Genomic DNA, 15,634 nt, shown 5'->3' with positions numbered 1-15,634 from the left:
CTCACACGCCCTCTCAACCCGTCCCCTCTCACACAGCTATCCCCTCATCCCCCCTCCCTATAACTCTCAGGGACTTCGTCGCTGCTCAAACTCCCTCCAACCCCGTTCTCCCTCACTCAGCTACCCCCTCATCACCCCTCTCCTTTTTCCCACCACTGCTCTGACCTCCACTTCCACCCCACCCTACATTCCTCATACTGAAGCCCCCCCAACACTCCGCACCTTTGACCTTACTACCATCGAGGAAGTCTCCAAGATCTTCTCTGATGCCCGCCTCACCACCTGCCACCTCGAACCTATCCCCTCACAACTCCTACGACCTCCCTCCCCCTCCATCCTACGCTCCCTCACCCACATCTTCAATCTCTCCCTCCCCTCCGGCACTTTCCCCTCCCCTCTGAAACATGCACACATCACCCCCATACTTAAAAAGCCCTCCCTGGACCCCAATGACCCGAACAACCTCAGACCCATCTCCCTGCTCCCATTTACATCCAAACTCCTCGAGCGCCTAGTCTACACCCGCCTAAGCTCTCACCTCAACGACAACAACCTCCTCGATCCCCTACAGTCCGGCTTCCGTCCCCTACACTCCACTGAAACTGCCTTACTTAAACTCTACAATGACCTGCTAACCGCCAAAGCTAATGGCCACTATTCAGTGCTCCTACTCCTTGACCTCTCTGCGGCCTTCGACACAGTCCACCACCCCCTCCTCCTCAAAAAACTACACTCCCTCGGCCTCAGAGATTCTGCTCTCTCCTGGCTCTCATCCTACCTTTCACAACGCTCCTTCAGCGTTACCTATAATGCTACCACCTCCCCCTCACTCCCCCTCTCTGTTGGGGTCCCTCAAGGATCTGTCCTCGGGCCCCTTCTCTTCTCCATCTACACCTCCTCCCTTGGCCAACTCATACACTTTCATGGCTTCAACTACCACCTCTATGCCGACGACACACAAATCTATCTCTCAACCCCCCACCTCACCCCTCGGTCTCAGTCCGAATCACACACCTACTGAGCGACATATCAGACTGGATGTCGCTCCACTTTCTTAAACTGAACCTCTCCAAAACCGAGTTTCTTGTCTTCCCCCCAGCCCGGACCCCACCCCCCATTGACTTCTCCGTCACATCCAACAATGCTACCATCAAACCCGCCCCACAGGCCAGAGTACTTGGTGTCATTCTGGACTCCAAGTCCAATCTTTAACAAACTCGTGCAGACTCCACCTCCGCAACATCACCAAAATCCGCACGTTCCTAACCCCAGAAACCACTAAACAGCTCATCCACTCCCTCATCATATCATGACTGGACTACTGCAACTCCCTCCTCACTGGCCTGCCTCGCCACAGTCGATCCTGAATACGGCTGCCAGACTCATCCACCTCACCAACCGCTCCATCTCCGCCACCCCCCTCTGCCATTCCCTCCACTGGCTTCTGATAGCGCAACAGATCAAATTCAAAATCCTAACACTGATGTACAAAGTTGTCCACCATACTGCCCCGAACTACATCACTGACCTAATATCCAAGTACCATCCACCATGCACACTCCGCTCCTTACAAGACCTCCTTCTCTCTAGTTCCCTGGTCTCCTCCTCCCATGCCCGCCTCCAGGACTTCTCCAGGGTGTCACCCATCCTCTGGAACTCCCTGCCCCAACCCATCAGATTATCACCTACTCTCCTCTCCTTTAGGTGCACCCTGAAAACCCATCACTTCAGGGAAGCCTACCCCACCCCCTGCTAACTTGCCGACCTCCTCCACTCTTCCTACCACTCCATCCCCCACAGCTATCTCCTCCTGTACCACCATCCCCTCCCTCCTAGATTGTAAGCTCGAAAGAGCAGGGCCCTCAATCCCCTCATGTTTTGCATTGTATTGGTATTGTTCTGTCACATGTTCTGTCCCCCTTTGTAATGTACAGCGCTGAGCGAACTATTGGCGCTTTATAAATACTATATAATAATAATAATCCTCTGATATCCACCAGTCAATGTTCACTAAAGGAAGGGGAGATCCATGAGCGAATGCTCACTCCAGGAGGGAGAAATCCAGGAGTGAACGTTCACCATGGGAAGTGGAAATCCAGGAGTAAATGTTCAATGAAAGAAGGGGAGATCCAGGAGAGAATGTTCACTAATCTCCCACCCCTCTAACAGGCATCACCCCCTGTGCCGATCCTAGGTGTGCCTGGAGGAGAGCAGAAGGATGACTCTCTGTGGTGTCAGACTTCTCCCTTCTAACCCCCGACACCACAAGCCCAATAGGCAAACACTGCGCCCAACTGATGCTTCATAGCTACTTTCCAAGGTAGAGCTATTCCCTCCCACACCATGCAATATAGAGGCCTGAATACGCATGCGCGTGCCCGTATGGCACCAGTAACTTCAGTCTCTTGGTAACAGGATGAATGTTGGGGTCTTCAGCGAGACACTTTCATTGGTGCACTTACACTCCTATGGTAAAGTATCATTGTAATCCCGTGGCAGGATTTGTATAGCAAAGCAAACACTGTGTCTGTATAGCAGGACCATCTACACAACCCAGTGCCTGGTGAGTATGGGAGAAGTGTCATGTCTCTGTGTGCCGTGTTCCTGTCATCTGCCAGGGGGCAAAATCCCTCTCACCAGATCCTGGGACTAAGGCCCAAACCATGGTCCTGGAAATGACCGGCTCCTGTGGTCACCTCACGATGAGCCCTTCACACTGTCGGTGTAGGCACTGTACTGTAGGCCACATCTCTCAGGTTGGATGTTCCCTGACTGATGCAGATACCTAAACATGGAGTGAACTGACCCTGAGCACTTCTCTGCCAGGTCCAGACTGTCTCCTGCCACATGCAGACTGCCTCCCCTCAGGAAAAACAAGATGGAGTCCTTCACTCTGCTCTCACTAAGCATGCTGGTCTCTGTAGTTCCATCCCTCATATCAGCCTATCAGGCCATTTCTGTTCAGGACTGCATATCCCACAATGCTTTGCAGCTGCACCTCCTGCTTGAGAAAGTCCCTGTCATTGGCTCCTTTAATACCTCTTCTGATTGGCTCTCTCTGTGTTACAGTCTGAGAGGAGAAGGGAGGGGCTGAAATCCCTGACTGCCTTGTGTGTATCCAGTGCAAGTGTCAGATTTCACAGGAGATGCCAGTCAGCAGGTTACAGCAGTCACAGATAGGAGTCATTTCCTCCCTACACAAGGATCTACAGTCCATACACACCCAGCACAAGGCCGGGGCCACACTACCAGACGCTTCTCGGGGCTGCAGTTCCTCTGAGCTCCACAAGGTGGGGATCTCACTTCTACCCACACAGGAAGTGATGTCAGACATAGACAGGAAGTGATGTCAGGGATAGACAGGAAGTGATGTCAGGTACAGACAGGAAGTTCCGGGTGAGAGCTGAGTTGAGAGGAAGCAGAGAGGAGATGTTGCTGGAAGTGGCAGCAGAGGAGGTAATAAGATGTTATTTTCTATTTACACCCAGTAACCCCCGTCATGTCCGTCCTCTTCCTCCATAGTCATGTCCGTCCTCTTCCTCCATAGTCATGTCCGTCCTCTTCCTCCATAGTCATGTCCATCCTCTTCCTCCATAGTCACTGTGATGTCTTTTATCTCCAGCAGATGATGATACACACATATATAATGTGGGAACCCAGATTAACCCCTTCAGGGGCAGAACATTCCCCCACTTCCAGGGCCGGAACATTCTCCTCATTGTGGAGATGTGTCACCTTCTCACCTCATCAGTCTATACCAAAGGATTATACCACTTTTAAAATTGGCGGGGGATGGAGAATCCTATGACATCACACTGACCTCACAGCTCCTCCTCCCAATGTCCTCCATCCAGAGTCAGGGAATCCTATGACATCACACTGACCTCACAGCTCCTCCTCCCGATGTCCCTCCATCCAGAGTCAGAGAATCCTATGACATCGCACTGACCTCACAGCTCCTCCTCCCAATGTCCCTCCATCCAGAGTCAGAGAATCCTATGACATCACACCAACCTCACAGCTCCTCCCCCCAATGTCCCTCCATCCAGAGTCAGGGAATGCTATGACATCACACCAACCTCACAGCTCCTCCCCCCAATGTCCCTCCATCCAGAGTCAGGGAATGCTATGACATCACACCGACCTCACAGCTCCTCCTCCCAATGTCCCTCCATCCAGAGTCAGAGAATCCTATGACATCACACCGACCTCACAGCTCCTCCCAATGTCCCTCCATCCAGAGTCAGAGAATCCTATGACATCACACCGACCTCACAGCTCCTCCCCCCAATGTCCCTCCATCCAGAGTCAGGGAATGCTATGACATCACACCGACCTCACAGCTCCTCCCCCCAATGTCCCTCTATCCAGAGTCAGGGAATGCTATGACATCACACCGACCTCACAGCTCCTCCTCCCAATTTCCCTCCATCCAGAGTCAGAGAATCCTATGACATCACACTGACCTCACAGCTCCTCCCAATGTCCCTCCATTTGGCTCTTTTCTTTTTATTCTATGGTATTAGGATGTGGGGACCCTTGGCATCCTCATAAGCAAAACAGAACTGTTGGTCCTGCGTTGTGTATAATTACATCAGAATTCCTTAAACCCTGCGTAGTGTGGGGGTCCTGTGGGGGGGAAATTATACCTCAGCCTGAAGTGGGGCTTTAATAAAATGGAGACCTGAATGGAGAGGTGAGGAGGATTCTGGGAATATCATTTGATGTGACTATTTGTGTTCAGATGTAGAGTTTTCCTCCTGTGAAGTCTGGAGATCATATGACATCACATTGCCTCCACCTCCCTCCCTGATAGAAGAGAGAAAGAAGAAGAAGATTCTAGAAGTCACCAGAGAGATCACTGAGCTGCTGACAGGAGAGGTGAGCGGTGCCGGGAATTCTGGGACATTCTCCAGTAACAGACAAGGGATGTGTCTGGATGGTGACTGTATCATTGTGTGTGTCAGGTTCCTATAAGGTGTCAGGGTGTCACTGTCTATTTCTCCATGGAGGAGTGGGAGTATTTAGAAGGACACAAGGATCTCTACAAGGACGTCATGATGGACAATCAGCCGCCCCTCACATCACCGGGTAAGAGGAGACTTTATTGTAAAGGAGAGAGCAGTACGGAGGATCCACCTAGATCCCCCATCATCTGATAAACACATAGAAACAATGGATTCAGTCAGTGTGTGTGTTTCCTACAGATGGATCCAGTCATGGGAACCCACCAGAGAGATGTCCCCGTCCTCTGTATTCCCGGGATTCCACACAGGAAGGTCACACCATCCCTCACCATCATCAGGTAGATGATGACAATTATTGGTAGTTGTGATTTATACACAGCATGTTTGTTACAATGAATGTTTTATTATATCTTTCAGAGTGGAATCCTCGGGGATGATAATATTGATGTTAAAGAAGAGTATAAAGAGGAGGATGAGGAGTATGGAGTGATGGAGGAGTTTTCAGAAGGACACAAGGATATGATGGAGCCACCTAATACCAGGAACCCACCAAAGAGATGTCCCCATCCTCTGTATTCCTGGGACTCCACACAGGAAGGTCACACCATCCCTCACCATCATCAGGTAGATGGGGAGCAATCACTGATAGTATCATTAGGATCTGTACATTAGAATAAAATGTACAAAGCGAGTGCTATCCAGTCAGCAGCTAAGCACTGAATGTAACCAACATAAACCTTACAATAGAATCAATAAAATAGTGCAGCGCTAAAATAATGATTCAGATGAAAGGGAGGTAAAAATAAACAATAAATAATAAAATTTTTTGTAAATAAACAATATATGTGAACACACTTAAAAAATTCAAATGGAGACTAGTTATCAGCTTAGCACAAAGGTAACTAGATAAAACCTTTAAATGAACATAAAGTATATAAGTGCAGTACTCACACTAAATAAATAAATATGACATATAGTTCGTATCAGTGACTGAAAATATACAACTATAAATATATGGGGCAAATAATTTGTGTCAGTGACTAGATAGTGCCCATATAGTCCCAAAAGCTTCAATTGGTGCTTGTGCTCGTGGAAACAGAAGAAATGCGCACTCACCAGATGCGCAATATTAGTGCGTGTTATATCTTATATCCTGGTGTCATCAAGGTAGTCATCTGAGCCAGTTGTGGAAAAAGGCTTCCTCTCAAGGTGGATGGGTCCTCGGACTTTAAATGTTGATGATCCAGGGGTGTCCAGAGTTCCCCTTAAGGGATAGGTGGGTGCAGCTCACAAGGGTTAACTGGAGGTTCCTTCTCTGGAGGTAATGAACTGGTACTGGGCGTCGTCCCCAAATAAAGATGGCCACCGGAGCTCCATGATGCTCCGATGGCGTGACATCACGGCGTGACTTGGCTCCTCCTTACACGTTACGTGCGCACGCACATCATCAGACGAAGATACCATTGGCACCATGACGTGACATAAGGCTTTAAATAGGCAGAATGGCGCATGCGTATCAAGCCGGCGACATTTGCTGAAGCCTAAAGAGATTGCTTACTCTTGTGCGCTGATGCGCCATTTTACTAGAGGTTTTTTATATAGATAAAAAGAGTATGTACATTTGTTCACTTATGCGGTATATTACCTTAAATTCTAAATGTCAAAAGAGTATAATATATTAAAAACTCCTAATATATTGAAATATATTGGTGATGCAGGTGTGGTAATGCTTTATATGATTAGATAAACCATTTCAGATGTCAAAGGTATAGCACTTATATGAGTGTTGGAAGTGATTGTTCTACATTAAATATTATTGATCAACTGTTGTATATTAATATCGATAAAGGATATTAATAATTAATAAGTAAAAGAAGAAAAAAAGTTGTATAAGAATATCAGCAAAATCATAATAAAAAAATAATAAAGTCAAATAATTATACCATTAAAACACCTTTTGTATTCAAATAATAAAATAAGTAAAATATATACTGGTGTCCATTATAATAAAATTATAAATAATTATATAAAAAAAAAATTTTTAGAACAAAAAATGGACATCAGAAGGATTTGGCAAAAGATCCGATGAGTGTTAACGAATGTACTAAGACTGAAATCGCATATGATATGAACATAACCGTATTGTAAGAATAATACACAAGAATTAAAATATTTATGCTAAAAGTACACATTAAAGAATGTTCAAATGAAATTAACTATTATCGATAAAACAATTAACATCTAACTCAATATTGAGTCCTGCCGGGTGCAGGGTACCTAACTCGTAAATTTGTTTGGTTTCCAGTTGGGATACTGCCCGAGTCTTATATGTCCCTCTCCAGTGCGGGATGATAGTATCCCTATAAACATAAGTGAGGAGGGATCTCTCTTCTGATATCACCTATAATGTAAGGAGAGGGAATGCTCCTTATATCCTTTTTTAATATTATAAATGTGCTCCGGAGACGGTCCCTCAACCTTCTCGTGGTACGACCCACATACTGTTTGGAGCATTCTAATAGATAGACTACATATTTCCTATTACAGCCGATGAATTTGTCTATATTATATGTCTTAATAGTTTGATTAGAAAGATATCTGGTTATTATTTTCTTCCTAATATCATTAGGATCTGTACATTATCTGCATTGTTACCATTGATGGCATTTTTATTATATATTCAGAGTGGAAACCTGAGAGATCCTAAAGTTGAGGTTAAAGAAGAGATAAAAGAGGAGGATGATGAGGATGGGGGGATGGAGGAGTCAGAACTTCTAAAGGAACACAAAGATCTGTACCAGAACATCATGGTGGAGTCATCCAGCTACAGGAACCCACCAGAGAGATGTCCCCGTCCTCTGTATTCCCGGGATTCCACACAGGAAGGTCACACCATCCCTCACTATTACAAGGTTGGTGGGATGGAGCATCTAGAACATGAACTTGTGGAGACAATGTGTGGATTTTTTATGTGATGTCACAATCATAAATCTTACATTTTACAGATGATATTCTCTCTCATTTTCTTGATTTAGAGTGGAGATCCAATCGATATAGAATTTGAGGTGAAAGCAGAAGAAGAAGAGGCGTATGTGAGGGATGATCAGCAGTCTATGGAGGAGGATGGAATAATGAGGCTAATTATAGAGGAGGACACTCCTACAGAGATCAGCACAGGTGGGTCATGAACACTAAATCCATTCCTCCACCTATACTGCTCACTGATTGGTCCAGATGTCAGGGCAGGACTGTGGAACGGACAGGTAGGCCTAGTGGCAGGGTAACGCACTGGCTGACGACAACCACCACCAACAGACTGAAGTCCCTCAGGGCGCGGAGTCTAAGTCCCAGGCTGCCCTTCACCAGGGCCCCTGATGGTGGGGATGGACTTGACGCAGCCAGGAACCAGGTCGCGGCCCCCGAGACATCCCAGCTGCAGTAATGGCCGCCGCCAATGGCGTGTAGCTGGTAAGAATGACAATAGCGTACTCAGGCAGGCCGGGTCGACAACAACGGGACAAAATGGTACAGAACAGTAGACAGAGAATCACAGGTCACGGGCCGGGTTCAGCAACGGAAGGTCAGATCCAAGGAAAACACAGAGAATGGTCTTAGTCACAAGCCGAGTCAGATACCAGAAGAGTCACGAGTGTATACACAGAGCTGTAGCTACACACGACACAAGACACAAGTGCAAAGAGCATGTACGGGCCACAGGCTTATATGTACTCAGCCACACCCCTCTGGGGGATGGACCTCAGAGACCTGAAGGCATAAAAGATTCCCATCATGCTCAGCAGAAATCCAAGATGGATGCCAGCACATGGAGTAACATAACCTCTGGGAAAAGGTAGGACCTTGACAGTACCTCCTCCTCAAGGGCTCCTCCCTCTCCGCGGCTCAACAAAAGGTTTCTGAGGAAAGCGGGTATGAAAAGCGCGGAGGAGGGCAGGAGCATGGACATCTGCGGAAGGAACCCAGGAACGCTCCTTGGGACCATAACAGCGCCAATGAACCAGGAACTGTAATCGGCCGCGCACCAATCGAGAATCCAGGATCCGGCTCACCTCATACTCCTCATGACCGTCAACCCGAATGGGACGGGGCCGAGGCAGAGAGGTAGTGAAGCGATTGCAGATCAGAGGTTTCAATAGTGATACATGAAAGATTTTGGAGATTCGCATCCCAGGCGGAAGGGCAAGGGCATAGGCCACCGGATTCACCTTGCGGAGAATGCGAAAAGGACCAACAAAATGGGGAGCTAGTTTCGGTGCGGGCACCCGAAGATTGAGGTTACGAGTAGAAAACCACACCCGATCGCCGACCTGGTATGAAGGAGCGGGCAACCGTCTGCGATCAGCCTGGAACTTCTGACGCTGAGCCGAGTCCCTCAAGGCCCTCTGGATCTGCCCCCATGAAGATGGTTCTCCACATCCGGAATGTCCTGTGGTGAGAACCTCTCAGGTAATACCGCGGGTTGGTACCCATAGTTGGCCATGAAGGGAGACATCCCGGAGGAGGAGTTGATCGCCGAGTTCCTGGCAAACTCTGCCCAAGGCAGGAGATTGGCCCAATCGTCCTCATGGTCCAAGATATAACATCAAAGGAATTGTTCTAATGCCTGATTGGAACGCTCCGCAGCCCCATTGGACTGCGGGTGGTAGGCTGAAGAAAAGGAGAGACTAATACCCAACTGGGAGCAGAAGGCGCGCCAGAATCTGGACACAAACTGACTCCTGCGGTCCGAGACAATCTGGACACAAACTGACTCCTGCGGTCCGCGACAAATCTCCCTGGAAAAGACCGTGGCCAGTTCTTGCGCTGTTGGTAATCTCCTGAGTGGAATACAATGGCACATTTTGGAAAAACGATCGATGACCATGAGAATGACCGTATGACCCTGAGACACAGGGAGGTCTACAATAAAGTCCATGCCCAGGTGTGACCAAGGACGCTCCCCATTGGGAATGGGTTGCAGAAGACCCATTGGAAGATGCCGTGGAGATTTATTCTGGGCACAGATCGAACATGCCGCTACATAAGAGGCGATGTCGGCACAGAGAGTTGGCCACCAGAACAACCAAGAGACAACCCAAGACAACTGGTTCCTCCCCGGATGCCCGGCAGTTTTGGAGTTATGGTAGGTACGCAGCAGACGGGTGCTCAACCCCTCGGGTACAAAACATCTACCCTCCGGTCTCTCGGGAGGAGCATCAGTTTGAGCCGCCAAAATCTGCTCCCCAAGGGGAGAAGTCAGACTGGTGCGAATGGCAGCCAGGATCTGATCCGGAGGTATGAACGAGGTTGGCTCAGAGTCCTCCCTGGACAACTCAGAGTATTGCCGTGATAATGCATCAGCCCTGACATTCTTGGAACCAGGCAAATAGGAGACCACATAGTTGAACCGTGACAAGAACAAGGCCCATCTGGCCTGACGGGGTGTCAATCTTTTGGCCTCCGAAAGATAAGTCAGGTTCTTATGATCGGTAAGAATGAGGACCGGAACCGCGGAGCCCTCGAGCAGGTGCCTCCATTCCTTGAGAGCCAGAATGATTGCCAACAACTCCCTATCTCCAATCTGGTAGTTGCACTCTGCAGAGGAAAGCTTCCTGGAGTAGAACCCACAGGGAAGTAGGGGTCCATCGGGCGACCAATGTTGAGACAGGAGAGCGCCTACTCCCGTCTCGGATGCATCAACCTCAAGGACAAAGGGCAATCCAGGATTGGGATGAGACAGTATCGGAGCCGAAGCGAAGGTGGATTTCAGAGCCTCAAAAGCTACGATGGCCTCTGATGGCCACTCGTGAGGGTTACTCCCCTTCTTGGTTAGGTCTGAGAGAGGCTTTGCCAGCGTGGAGATGTTCCTGATGAACTTCCGATAGTAGTTGGCGAAACCCAAAAAGCGCTGAATGGACCGAAGACCATTGGGACGAGGTCACTGCAGAACCGCCGCAACCTTCTGAGGGTCCATGGAGAATCCCTCCGCAGAAATGATGTAGCCCAAAAAGGCAACTTGGGATCGATGGAATTCGCACTTCTCAAGTTTACAAAAAAGTTCGTTCTCACGTAATCGTTGCAGCACCTGCTTGACATCCTGGATATGGGACTCCATGGAGGCAGAGTAAACCAGGATGTCATCCAAGTAAACTACCACGCACTGCTGCAACAAGTCACGAAGGACATCATTTATGAATTCCTGAAAAACTGCGGGCGCGTTACACAACCCGAAGGGCATCACCAGGTATTCGTAGTGACCGGTTCTGGTGTTAAACGCGGTCTTCCACTCATCCCCCTGTTTGATCCGTACGAGGTTGTACGCCGCCCTAAGGTCAAGTTTGGTAAAGACTGTTGCCCCCTTAAGGTGGTCGAACAACTCAGTAATCAAGGGAATCGGGTAGGCATTCTTAGTGGTGATTCGATTGAGACCCCTATAATCGATGCAAGGCCTCAATTCACCACCTTTCTTCTCCTGCTGGGGAAGTAGACTTACGAATGTGCCCCCGGGAAAGCGCATCCGCACTGTACTCCTCCATGGCCTTATTCTCCGCAACTGAGAGAGGATACACCCTGCCACGTGGAGGAGTGGCACCGGGTTGCAAGGATATGGTGCAGTCATAAGGACGATGAGGAGGTAAGGCACCAGCGCATACCTTATCAAACACGTCCTCGTACTCCCCATAATCGGTGGGCAACGCAGAGTCCGAGGAGGCACACAACACCTTAACCGGCCCACGGATGCACCCAGCCCCACACTGTGGAGACCACGAGAGAATCTCGGCCGTTCGCCAATTAAAGGTTGGATTGTGTGTCTGGAGCCAGGGATACCCCAAAACCACCGAATAGTGCGGAGGAGAAATCACCTGGAAACAGGCCAACTCCCTGTGAACAGCCCCAATCGCTACTTCAACTGGCATGGTCTCGTGGGTAACCTGCGGCGGTTGCAGGGGCCTGCCATCTATTGCTTCCAGAACCAATGGGGTAACTCGAGCCTGTAGAGGAATGGAGTGCTGGGCAGCAAACGAGCTGTCCATAAACAACCCGCCGGCCCCAGAATCTACCAACGCCTGGGCCGTCACCGAGCCCTCCGCCCAAGAGAGGACAACGGTGATCAGTGGTTTATCTCTGCGGAACGCCGGGGACGAGGAGACTCCACCCAAGATCTGTCCCCGACAGGATCTCAGGTGCGAGCGTTTCCCGGACGGACCGGAAAGGACTGCCGAAAGTGCCCACCAAGGCCACAGTACAGGCAGCGACCCTCCTGACGCCGAGCGGCCCGCTCTCCATCGGAAAGGCGAGCAAACCCCAGCTGCATGGGCTCACCACCAGACAATCTATCCCCAGGAGGTGTGGGAGGAGAGGGAGGAACGGGTGGGACAGAAAACGCAGGTGCCAGTCGATTGGAAGGCCTCCGCAGGCGTTCCTTGAGTGAAGGCCTCTCCCTGAGCCTGGTATCAATCAGGGTCAGGAAGGAAATTAGTGCTTCCAGCTCCACAGGCAATTCCTTGGCTGCGATCTCATCCTTCAATGCATCAGAAAGACCCTGAGAAAACGCAGCCACCAGAGCCTCATTGTTCCAACCCACCTCTGCCGCCAGGGTACGAAACTCTATGGCGTACTCGGCAACGGTCCGTGAACCCTGATGCATAGACATGAGCAGCTTGGCGGCCGAGGTGGAGCGAGCCGGTACGTCGAATACCCTACGGAAGGCATCGACAAAACCGGAAAACTCATGAATCACATGGGTCGTTCATCTTCCATAAGGGATTTGCCCAGGCCAAGGCCTTGTCTGAGAGTAGCGATATTAGGAAACCCACCTTTGACCTCTCAGTCGGAAAAGCGTGGGGTATTAATTCAAAGTAAATCCCCACCTGGTTGAGGAACTCACGACACCGACTCGGCTCACCCCCAAAGCGCTGTGGAAGAGGGGCTGAACCAGTCATACCTCTGGGCACCGCAGCAGCCGTGGCGGTAGGCGCAACAAGCGGAACAGCAGCGGGAGCGACCACCGGAGTGACAACCGGCCTAATAGCACCAGGAGTAAGGTGCGCGGTGCGTGCAAGCAGAGTTTGCAACGCCTGAGCGAACTGATCCAACAGGAGATCCTGTTGATCCAGTCTGGCGACCAACATTGGAAGCGAAGGCGTACCTGCACCGTCAGGATTCATGGCACTTGTGTAATGTCAGGGCAGGACTGTGGAATGGACAGGTAGGCCTAGTGGCAGGGTAACGCACTGACTGATGACAACCACCACCAACAGACCGAAGTCCCTCAGGGCGCGGAGTCTAAGTCCCAGGCTGCCCTTCACCAGGGTCCCTGATGGTGGGGATGGACTTGACGCACCCAGGAACCAGGTCGCGGCCCCCGAGACACCCCGGCTGCAGTAATGGCCGCCGCCAATGGCGTGTAGTCAGGCAGTCGACAACAACGGGACAAAACGGTACAGAACAGTAGACAGAGAATTACAGGTCACGGGCCGGGTTCAGCAACGGAAGGTCAGATCGAAGGAAAACACAGAGAATGGTCTTAGTCACAAGCCGAGTCAGATACCAGAAGAGTCACGAGAGTATACACAGAGCTATAGCAAGACAAAGACACAAGACACAAGTGCAAAGAGCATGTGCGGATCACAGGCTTATATGTACTCAGCCACACCCCTCTGGGGGATGGACCTCAGAGACCTGAAGGCATAAAAGATTCCCATCATGCTCAGCAGAAATCCAAAATGGATGCCAGCACATGGAGTAATATAACCTCTGGGAAAAGGTAGGACCTTGACACCAGAGTAGGGTGGGGACTGGGTGATATCAGCCTGTAATCCACTGGTCACTTTCCTGAGCTGTGTTCCCCGTCCTGTATTCCTGGATTTCTCTCGGATAATCTTCCTTCTCTGTGCTGCAGACACAATTTATGTATCTAGACTGGATTTATGGGGATTCTGGGGATCAGTTGGCAGAAAAATGTTTTTCAGCACAAGCAATACTAGACCTAGGCACCTGGGGTGTGTGTCTTGGGTGTCCTTCCCCTTGCCCAGATCTAGTTATATCTCTGACAGAATATTTCTCCCAGGTTTCCTTGCTCTGTGGTCTGGCTGTGCCGGGTGGAGGGATATGTCTGTATAGTCTCAGACCCAAGTCACTGAGTGCAGTCTCAGGAGATGGGAGGCAGCGGTGTGGGATCTCTGCAACTTGTCTACAGTAAACATTTCATCTTCCACTGATTACTGAATACCAATATTATGAGTCCTGACCCTTACACTGTATAATTTATATTGTACATTACATACTCCTGGCCCCTGCACTATATACTCTATGTTGTACATTACATACTCCTGACCCCTGCACTATATACTCTGTGTTGTACATTACATACTCCTGACCCCTGCACTATATACTCTATGTTGTACATTACATACTCCTGACCCCTGCACTATATACTCCGTGTTGTACATTACATACTCCTGACCCCTGCACTATATACTCTATGTTGTACATTACATACTCCTGACCCCTGCACTATATACTCTATGTTGTACATTATATACTCCTGACCCCTGCACTATATACTCTATGTTGTACATTACATACTCCTGACCCCTGCACTATATACTCTATGTTGTACATTACATACTCCTGACCCCTGCACTATATACTCTATGTTGTACATTACATACTCCTGACCCCTGCACTATATACTCTATGTTGTACATTACATCCTCCTGACCCCTGCCCTATATACTCTATGTTGTACATTACATACTCCTGACCTCTTCACTATATACTCTGTGTTGTACATTACATACTCCTGACCCCTGCACTATATACTCTGTGTTGTACATTACATCCTCCTGACCCCTGCACTATATACTCTATGTTGTACATTACATACTCCTGACCCCTGCACTATATACTCTATGTTGTACATTACATACTCCTGGCCCCTGCACTATATACTCTATGTTGTACATTACATACTCCTGACCCCTGCACTATATACTCTATGTTGTACATTACATACTCCTGACCCCTGCACTATATACTCTATGTTGTACATTACATAGTCCTGACTTCTGCTCTCCCCCCTCCCCCCACTGCTATATATACACATAATATTGATTCTCTTTTGTTACACTCATATCCTACCAGCTGGACATTTTATATCGGATGATGTGATTGGAGCACAGACTTTTACATGGTGATAATAATGTGATAACATCCTCCAACTTTGGACCCTTAAACAGAAAGTGATAATGAGGGAGGAGTCAATACCCCAATGATTGCGGTCTTCAGGATCAGTCCAGTCTTCATCTTGGTTGTTCTCCCCCCATCCTCACTCTCTGACCTCTGGTGGGGCTCAGCCCCGCTGTTCTTCATGACTAAATCATGGACTAAATAAGGAAGTGCAGTACTTCTTGTGTTGGGAAGATGGTGATGAGTGATAGAGGGGGTGGGGACCCTCGTCCTATAATCCCCTCATCACTGTCCCTCCTATAAAAGACAGTTCTGGTTGTTTCCTCACTCTCTGACTAAGTTCCACGAATAAAGAAATGACCTGGTAGGAGATCAGAGGAGCCATTTCCTAGTTCCCTTGAGGGTGGAATTGTAAGCTCCTCAGAGACCAAGCTGCCTGATGTGGGCGGAGTCCTGGTTTGGGGGAACCAATCAGCTCC

Source organism: Staurois parvus, unplaced genomic scaffold (assembly GCF_062004578.1).
Source record: "Staurois parvus isolate SC_StPar_1 unplaced genomic scaffold, SC_StPar_1.0 ptg000174l, whole genome shotgun sequence".
Classification (NCBI taxonomy): domain Eukaryota; kingdom Metazoa; phylum Chordata; class Amphibia; order Anura; family Ranidae; genus Staurois; species Staurois parvus.
Note: the sequence above shows the minus strand (reverse complement) of the source record.